The sequence below is a fragment of the Coturnix japonica genome, chromosome 2, assembly GCF_001577835.2.
Source record: "Coturnix japonica isolate 7356 chromosome 2, Coturnix japonica 2.1, whole genome shotgun sequence".
Taxonomy (NCBI): Eukaryota; Metazoa; Chordata; class Aves; order Galliformes; family Phasianidae; genus Coturnix; species Coturnix japonica.
In genome coordinates, this window is record NC_029517.1 from 59974700 (window position 1) to 59982736 (window position 8037).

Below are 8037 nucleotides of genomic sequence, written 5' to 3' on the forward strand. Positions count from 1 at the left end.
TTTTGCCATTTTCTTAATAATTTTCGTCTTCACTAGAATTTACATTAAGCATTTTTAGACTTTGTTTCTTCAGAAATATGGAGCCAAATCTAACCTTTATGTTTTCTAACCCATAGAGCAAAAGACTGCTTTACAAAAAGAGTGGCAGACTTTGACATGGTATTGATTAATAATGTCTCTTTAAGTGGCATTTTCAGTCTTCTTTGCATGTAAAAGCTTTGGTAAGCAAGTGTAAGTAAATAAAAGAGATTAAGATGAGGGAAGGAGTGGGATGGAATAGAGGAAGTTTCTTCCTTTAAAAACTGGAAGACTTCATTAGAAGTGGAGGCAAACATTTTTTTGTACTCCTGACATCTTTTGATTAAATATTTCAAATTCATAAAAAAATTTGCTAAATAGTGTTAGTGGTGAGTTTGATATCAAATTGAACATGAATTCATGAAGCAGAGACCCTGAAAAATTTTGTCTATACAAACTGGACAACTTCATACATGTCTTTGCAATGTTTGGAAGCATCTGGCTGATACAGTCAACTTCTACCTCACAAACATGTCTGTAGCTGCATAAATAATACCAAAGTAGTCAAATAAGAGCAACTATAAATAAATTATTATGTTTAATCCATGTTTTTATGAAACTCACTGCACTATCTTACATTTCTGAGTTAGATGTCACCATGGCCTTTTCACAATGACTTTTATGAGCAAACTCATATCCAGCTAATTCCACAGCAATTAGATTAGAAGATTGGAAATTCGTAAAGTAAAATCCAGGGACTAGCAAACCTAGATCACTACACTGATAAAGTGACCTTAGCATCACTCAAAGAATTTATATGGTGGAGAAAGGAAACAATTTTAAATGTGACTGTGTCTAATGGTAAGCTTAAGTGTAATGAATGGCATGTGTTTACCTCACTGAGACAAGTGCCCTCTGTTACTCTTGAGGAAAACATATGAAACACTGAGCAGTCTGGTCCTGTGATTACATTTTTGTTTGCAAATATACTGGAAAATGGATTTTCCATTAACACAATTGATTATTATGATAATTTTATTATTCATTGAAACTTTACATGAACAAAATAACTACTGGTATGCTAGAATATACGTAACCTGTAAGAGTCCAAATTTGTAACCTTTGATGTTGATGTTGAACAAATCTGTGAGCTAGTAAGATAGAAGAGAACATCTAAAATAAGAAAAGCAAATGCTTCAGCTGATAAATTTAAAGATCTTCTCAGAACTAGATCTGTAGAGGTGTTAGCACAGAGCGAGTATGATTGTATACATTCTTACAGAGACCATGTGTGCAAATGAAGTACTTTGACTGTACACATGTACAGGTTGTTAAGATATTTGGACATACTCAATGTAAATTTAGAATTTACACTGATAATCACAGATTGTCCTGACAGATTAAACTAGGTTTGGAATTTATCTTCATAACCTTTCTCTTTAGAAGAACTTCCTTGAAGAAGACCAAGGAAATGTAAACAAACAAAGCAAAGCAAAGCAAAACAAACAAAACTTACAAAAAAGCTTAGTTTTATTAGAAAATAAAACAGAATTCTTACACCATGGAAAATTAAAATGAGTAGTTGAAGTGAAGCAGAAAACTTGTAGAAGATCTTCCAGACAGTTCCCTCTGCTCTGCCCTTGCAAGGCAGGTTGTTACTTTCAGACTTAATACCTGAGAACTTGCAGATTGCAGAAAGCATTCCCAGTGCACTCTGCCCCCAGAAAAGACCTCAGAGATGCAGCTGTACTCTCCTTGCCAAGCTCCTTGTCTTTCCATTGCAAGTAGTCTGTTACATCATAGATGAGATGATAATTATTCCAATTATCATAATTATTTGACACTCCTCAAATCTGGAAGGCATCTCCCTCAGCAGAATACTTCTTTTAGGTGTCTTTTTTCTTTCTTTAGAAACAAGAAATTTGCACAGGCATGGAAGCAGTAACAGGGGTGGGGTGGCTATTCATTTGTTTTTGTTTGTTTTTGTTTGTTTTTGTTTCTCTAGCAAGAAATAATTTAACTGCTGAGGTCTACTGCAGAATATAAAGCAATGCAAGAACTCTGGAGAAGCATAGGTGCCAGTGCTACGCTGGAAGTAAAACATCAGATACTAGGCTAAATAATAAAAGCTATATCAAACAGTGTGCTTTTAACAAAGTAAGACAAATTGTGGCCGATATATTTTGACTAGAAACATTAAAAAAGCTAAACATGAGCACTGAAAGGAAGATTTTCAGCTTTATGTGTGTCGTGCCCGCCCCCCCCCGCCCCCCCCCCCTTCCTCCCCTTTTTTAACTATAGCTGTGAAATATGAAGAAAAACAAAAACAAAAAACAGGTAAAACTAATCCTTTGAGTCAGCACACTGTATCTGCTTATTTTGGGGAAAAGAGGATGGAACAATTAGGCATCTCAGTTTAATCTTCTAAGCTGAGATCTTCTATGCAAAGCTCTTTTCTGAAATGAATTTTCAAGGCTGACTATTTAAAGATTAGCAGTATTTTAAAATGACAAAGCTGGCATGGCGTCCACATGTACCAGCACAGCGTACAGTGAGTACGTGGATAGTGATACAAATAAAGGAAGTAAAAACTGAGAACTTTCAAAGGCCTTTTAAACCAAAACAGAGGAAACTATATCTATAACTATATAATCATGGCATAGCCCAGAATAGTCTGACAGTCTCAGTTTTGTAATGAATAGGACTGATCCAGTGAACTGAGGACCACCCCACTTGTTTCCTTGGTCACTCACATCTCTTACCTCAAATTAAGATCTAGTGTAGGAAAAAATATTCTCTTTTCCCTCTGATTTCCTTATGTGTTTTGGGTAGTATTGGCAAAGCATTACACAATGACAGTCCTTTCTGTTCTTTATGGTGCCAGTAGAACATGCATGTTAGCATACACATACTCATACAGTCCAGATTTCATCTTTGTGACTGCACCATCTCAGGGATTCTCTGAGATCAGCTTTATAAAAAAACAGATCATTAAGGAATAATAGTGGTGTTTCTACTACAGACAAGTAGAATTCTCCTGTGTGTTTTAAAGGGAATTTTAACTCAGATCACCCTCAAAAATGATCTGAAAATCGTTGACAATTATTGCATGTTCTTTTCATGTAATGGAGTTACAGTTAAATAAATGTAAAGCTACATTTGTTTTTATGATTCATTTTATCTACTTATCTTTAAATATTCTTCTTAAGATATCTTTCCTTAAAATCAAGAAGCTAAAAGAAGGACTGTTTATTCCTGCTGCTTCTGTTTGATCTTCAACTTTAATTCCCTCTAGCAGGAAAAAAAAAAAAAAAAAAAAAAAAAAAAGTATAATGTTCCCATGGGGTACTAAAGCTTGAATAAAGCTTGAAAGGAACAAGAATCATGTTAGTGATAAAATAAATAAATAAATAAATAAATAAATTTAAAAGGACTATATTTCAGGTTGTGGGAGTGCAAGGAAAATAATTTCTTATATTAACTGTATATCATCTCTCGTGAATGACAGCTCAGGAGACTGCATATGTTCCTCTTCTGCTTCGTACGGATTATCAAGGAGTTACAAATGAAGGCAGTTTTGATAGCTAACCTAATAAAATTCCAAAGAGTAGGGGTGGGCGAAACAAGCTGACATTTTGAGATTTTAGGGGGAGGTTTATGGGTGGAAGAAGGAGGAATGTCAGATTTGCTGCAGACAGAAACTTAATTTCTTTAGTTTGGACAAATTCCAAGCAGAGCTAAGGCATTTTTACAATCCTATTTCTTACACAAAGCAAACAATTTTCTTCTGTTTACTTAAGCATGCTGAGACAAGAAAAAAATCCAGAAGCTTACAAGATCACAGCTGTCTGTTCTTCAGATACTGGTTCAAACCTCTGATGAAGGGTAGGTTTGCTTGCTTTCTGTGGTTTGTAGGTTAAAATGAATCAGGTTGCAAGCAGGGCATAATTTCTATAGGGATGGATCCTCTTGGTTAAATTGTAAGATAAAAGAAAATGCACAGTTTATTTAGATTATATGTTTTCATTTTCCAAATACTTCCTAACTTGTCTAAAGCAGAGCTTGAGTTCAGAGACCTTTAAACCAGGTGATACAGCCCTTTAGAATCATAAGTAATTAAGAGTTGGTTTGAAGTAGGTTAAATTCTCTCTTCATTTGTCATTTCCACATTTTAACAGCTTGATGCTCTGCTTGCTTTCATTATTTGTCATCACCTAAGTGTGAAGCTCTGATGTAGATGGTCACTACTTCCACTGTCCTCATTAAGATTAGTTGACCAATTAAAGGCTGCTTACATGAATTGAGGTTGTTAGACCTGCTCTTGTCATTCACCTTCTTTTTGCCTCTTTCTTCACCTTTTGTGTCACTCTATAGGCAATTTTCTCCTAGTCAGAATGGAAATTAGCAGATATTTGCAGTGCTGTTCACTTACAGAGAAAAGGCTATTTGATTTGGATCAGGATGGAGTGAGACTGGTCTAGAATTAACCAGAATATAGTAATAGCCCTGAGAATATTAGGTATAGAGAGACTAACCTGTTGAAAATGACACATTCGTGAAGCTGCAGAAAAGCTTATGTATTTTCAGGTGGATAAATGACTACTTGAAATATAGATATAACTGTACACCTCCAACAAACATTACTGTCAAGTAGACTGAGGACTCAGCAGAAAAATCTAGTTTTTCATAGATCTCTGGAAAAGCATTGATGTCGAGTTTTGCATATGCTATACTTCCCTTCTCTCTTCAGTTGTCATAAGATATTCTCCTCAGTTGAGTTGCTGTGGATGTTTTGCATCTCAGAGCTTGAAGTTCTTGCATATGTTTAGTGTAGGAAGACTGGAACTGACAGATGAGATAATGTTAGTAATGTAAGAGTTCTGAAGTACTGTCATTTTATATTGATCTGTATAACACGTGCACCTGTCATCTTTACATTTTAAGAAAAACTAGTATCAAAGATACAGACCTATGAATACACAGACTTGCATAGAGCTTGGTATATTTTTGCATATTAGCATGCTTGTAAAACAAAATCTCATAAATAAGAATTTGTGTGACAAAATTTTTATTTAGTTCTTTGTACCAGCCTCCAACAATTATTTTTTCTAGGGTGAAATGGTAAATCTGATCCAGCCATCTGCAGACTTAGGTACTTTTGGAGAATACTGATACAGAAGTTCAGCAGCCATTCTTCTTCATACTACAGGAAAAGAAAAAGGTTAACTGAAGACTAGATTCAGCAGTCTCCTCGGGTAGTGTGACACTGATGTCCTCAGAATAGCTAAAACCCTTCTTTGTAGACCAAGTATATGAAGGACATAACATGGGGCTCACTTTTAGAGTAGCTTTTGTACCTAAAAATGCTGGGTAAACTGGATTGATATGAAAAGAAAGGCTTTCCATGCACTTCTAATATGATTATCTCTTCAGATCAGGTTATAATGCAAATATTATCAAAGGCTCACAGCTCATCTGTAGTATTGACATTCCCAACACTGACATTCTCAGGTCAATATACTAAAATTATATTATACTAAAATTACAATATACTTCCTCTGTTTTAAGACTGAAATTACCATCCGTTTTATACATACAGCCTCAAAAAAAAAAAAAAAAAGGGGGGGGGGGGGGGGGAGGAGGGGGGGGAGGAGGGGTGGAATACAAATTAGTCACAGAATCCTTCCAGAAAAGTAGTACTTAAAGCAAGTCCTTGGATAACTGGCATCCTGACATCCCTGCCAAGAACCTCCCTATATTCAATTCTTTTCCTACTAGCCTACTAGCACTGCTTAGTAAATATCATCTTGTTTCCTCTTTGTTTATCTGTTGGTATTTTTTCAGATTTTCCACCCTTTTATGGTAATTTTGGCCTTAGACATTGACCATACTAAGCTTTTCTGTTACCATCTTTTGACATCTTTCATCCAGTAGAACTCCTGATATTCCTCTTTTGCTGTTTATAATATCTTGTACTTTCTCACATTCTTACTTACTTCAGCTTCAAGCTGGGCTGGGCCAATCACTTTCCCATTTTCATGTTTTGCACTGTTCAGCAGTTTTTCACACTGCTATCATAAAAGTTTGTTTTGGAACTGAAGGTGGCCATCTTCCAACTTTCATAGCTTGTTTAAGAAAAAGTTCCAGTATAGTCTTGCATGGCCAAATTTATGAGATATGAGATGGACTGAAAATTGAATGTTTCAGTGGGATCAAGTTATGATCAGCAATGGGAAATTTAACAGGCAACTTGTTATTTAGTAGTGCTCCCTCCAGTAGGTACTGAAGCCATATCTCTTTAACGCTTGTTTGTTTGTTTTTTTCTTAGTGACTGCATGATGGGATACAGTGAACTCTGCAAGTTTCCAGACATTATCAAATTGGCTAATGACTGAAGTGCTGGGCTGATAGGAGAGATGTAGATAAGCTGAATAAATGGGCTGACAGCAAAGTCATGAATTTCAAAGGAAAATTCCAGCAGAAAAGAAACAACAGCAGAAACAACAACAGCATCATCATCAACAACAAAAAACCCTACAAAAAGAAAGCAAACCAAAATAACAACAAAAACCATCAGAGGCTGGGACCTAGTGACTGAAAATCAGCTTTCTAGAAAGTGATCTATGGGTCCATAACTTGTCTGCGAGGCAGCAGTGTTCCAGGGCAGGCAAAAAGCATTGCCAGCAAGTCAAGGGAGGTGATCTTTCCCCTCTGCAAGAGAGAGGATCTTGCCTACATCTTCTTCAGATGGGCACATCTGATACACTGTGATCAGTTCTATGCACACCAGTATATAAGAGACATAAATATAAGAGAAGATAAATAGCCACAAAGATTCCCAGGGGACAAGCTGAAGCACATTACTGTGAAGATGCTGAAAGATCTGAGTTTATCCAGACTGAAGTAAAGAAGTCTGAGAAATATCTTACTGGTATCTACTACAACATAACGTAGAGGAGACTAAGCCAGAGTTTTCCTGGAGGTGTACAATAGAAGGATGAAAGGCAATGGACCCAAGTTACAAAATAGAAGTTCTGATTAAGTACAAAAAGATGTTTCTCATCATGAGAGTGCAATACTCATGATAAGAGACACTGTAAGAGGTATCAAGAGATGCACTGAGGAGTTTTACTGTCTCCCCTGCTTAGTGATAGTCAGACTTCACAGGGCATGTCCTTGAGCAATTACCCTGACCAGGGCCGATCCGTTCAGAGGGGACTGAACCAGACAGTCTCAAATAGTCTTTTCCAACTTTTCTTTTTCTGTAAGGTAAGGTTTGATAAGGGCTGCAGACAAACTTATGCTTCTTAGTAATTGTTATTTTACTCGTGAGCTAAAATAACCTGTTTGGTTTTTTGTTTTGTTTTGTTTTGTTTTGTTTGTTTGTCTGGGGGGTTGGGGGCAGGGAGAGGAATACATTATTGTGTTGATTAATTTAAAACACAGAAACCTTATTTTGATTATCCTAGTGGTATGCAATTTCTATCAAAATGTTGATAATAACATGGTGCATAAATGTAAACAACCATGATGTCTTGCTCTGCTGCAACAGGGTTTATTATATCTGAATCATCATGTATTAAAAAAGCTTGCAAATATTTATGCGCTTGTTTAATCAGTACTCTTCTAGTTTACCATTTAATAATAACCTTCCAAAGATAAGGTCCTTTTTTTTTTCTGACTGAAGGTAATAATGTCTTAATTGCTGAGTATTTTCAGCAGGACGGTACTTAATCAGAATTATGGCAACCCACATATTGGCTTATGTTGTTTATTACAACTGCTCACCAGATGTCTGATTTCATTTTAGACACTTCATACACATTTCTATTCATGTCATGATCTTACCTCGATGACCTCAGCAATTCTGAGTAACATTGCAACCAACAAAAATGTGCATAAGTCACTCAAAATATCTGTTTTCCTCTGGAATTACACCTAAGCCCATTGTCCTTCTCCCTGCCAAAAGCAGTAGTGCATTAACATTTCTTATTTCAATTCTTTGCCTGGTTATCTAGT

General features: G+C 36.0%; 1 long non-coding RNA gene across 1 annotated transcript; it reads left to right on the forward strand.

The window, feature by feature from the left end:
* The first annotated feature begins 3700 nt into the window (after positions 1–3700).
* LOC116652900 lies at positions 3701–7633 on the forward strand. Its single transcript, XR_004306099.1, has 2 exons — positions 3701–3903; positions 6347–7633. It is a non-coding gene; the product is annotated as an uncharacterized LOC116652900 (long non-coding RNA).
* The last annotated feature ends 404 nt before the right edge of the window (positions 7634–8037 follow it).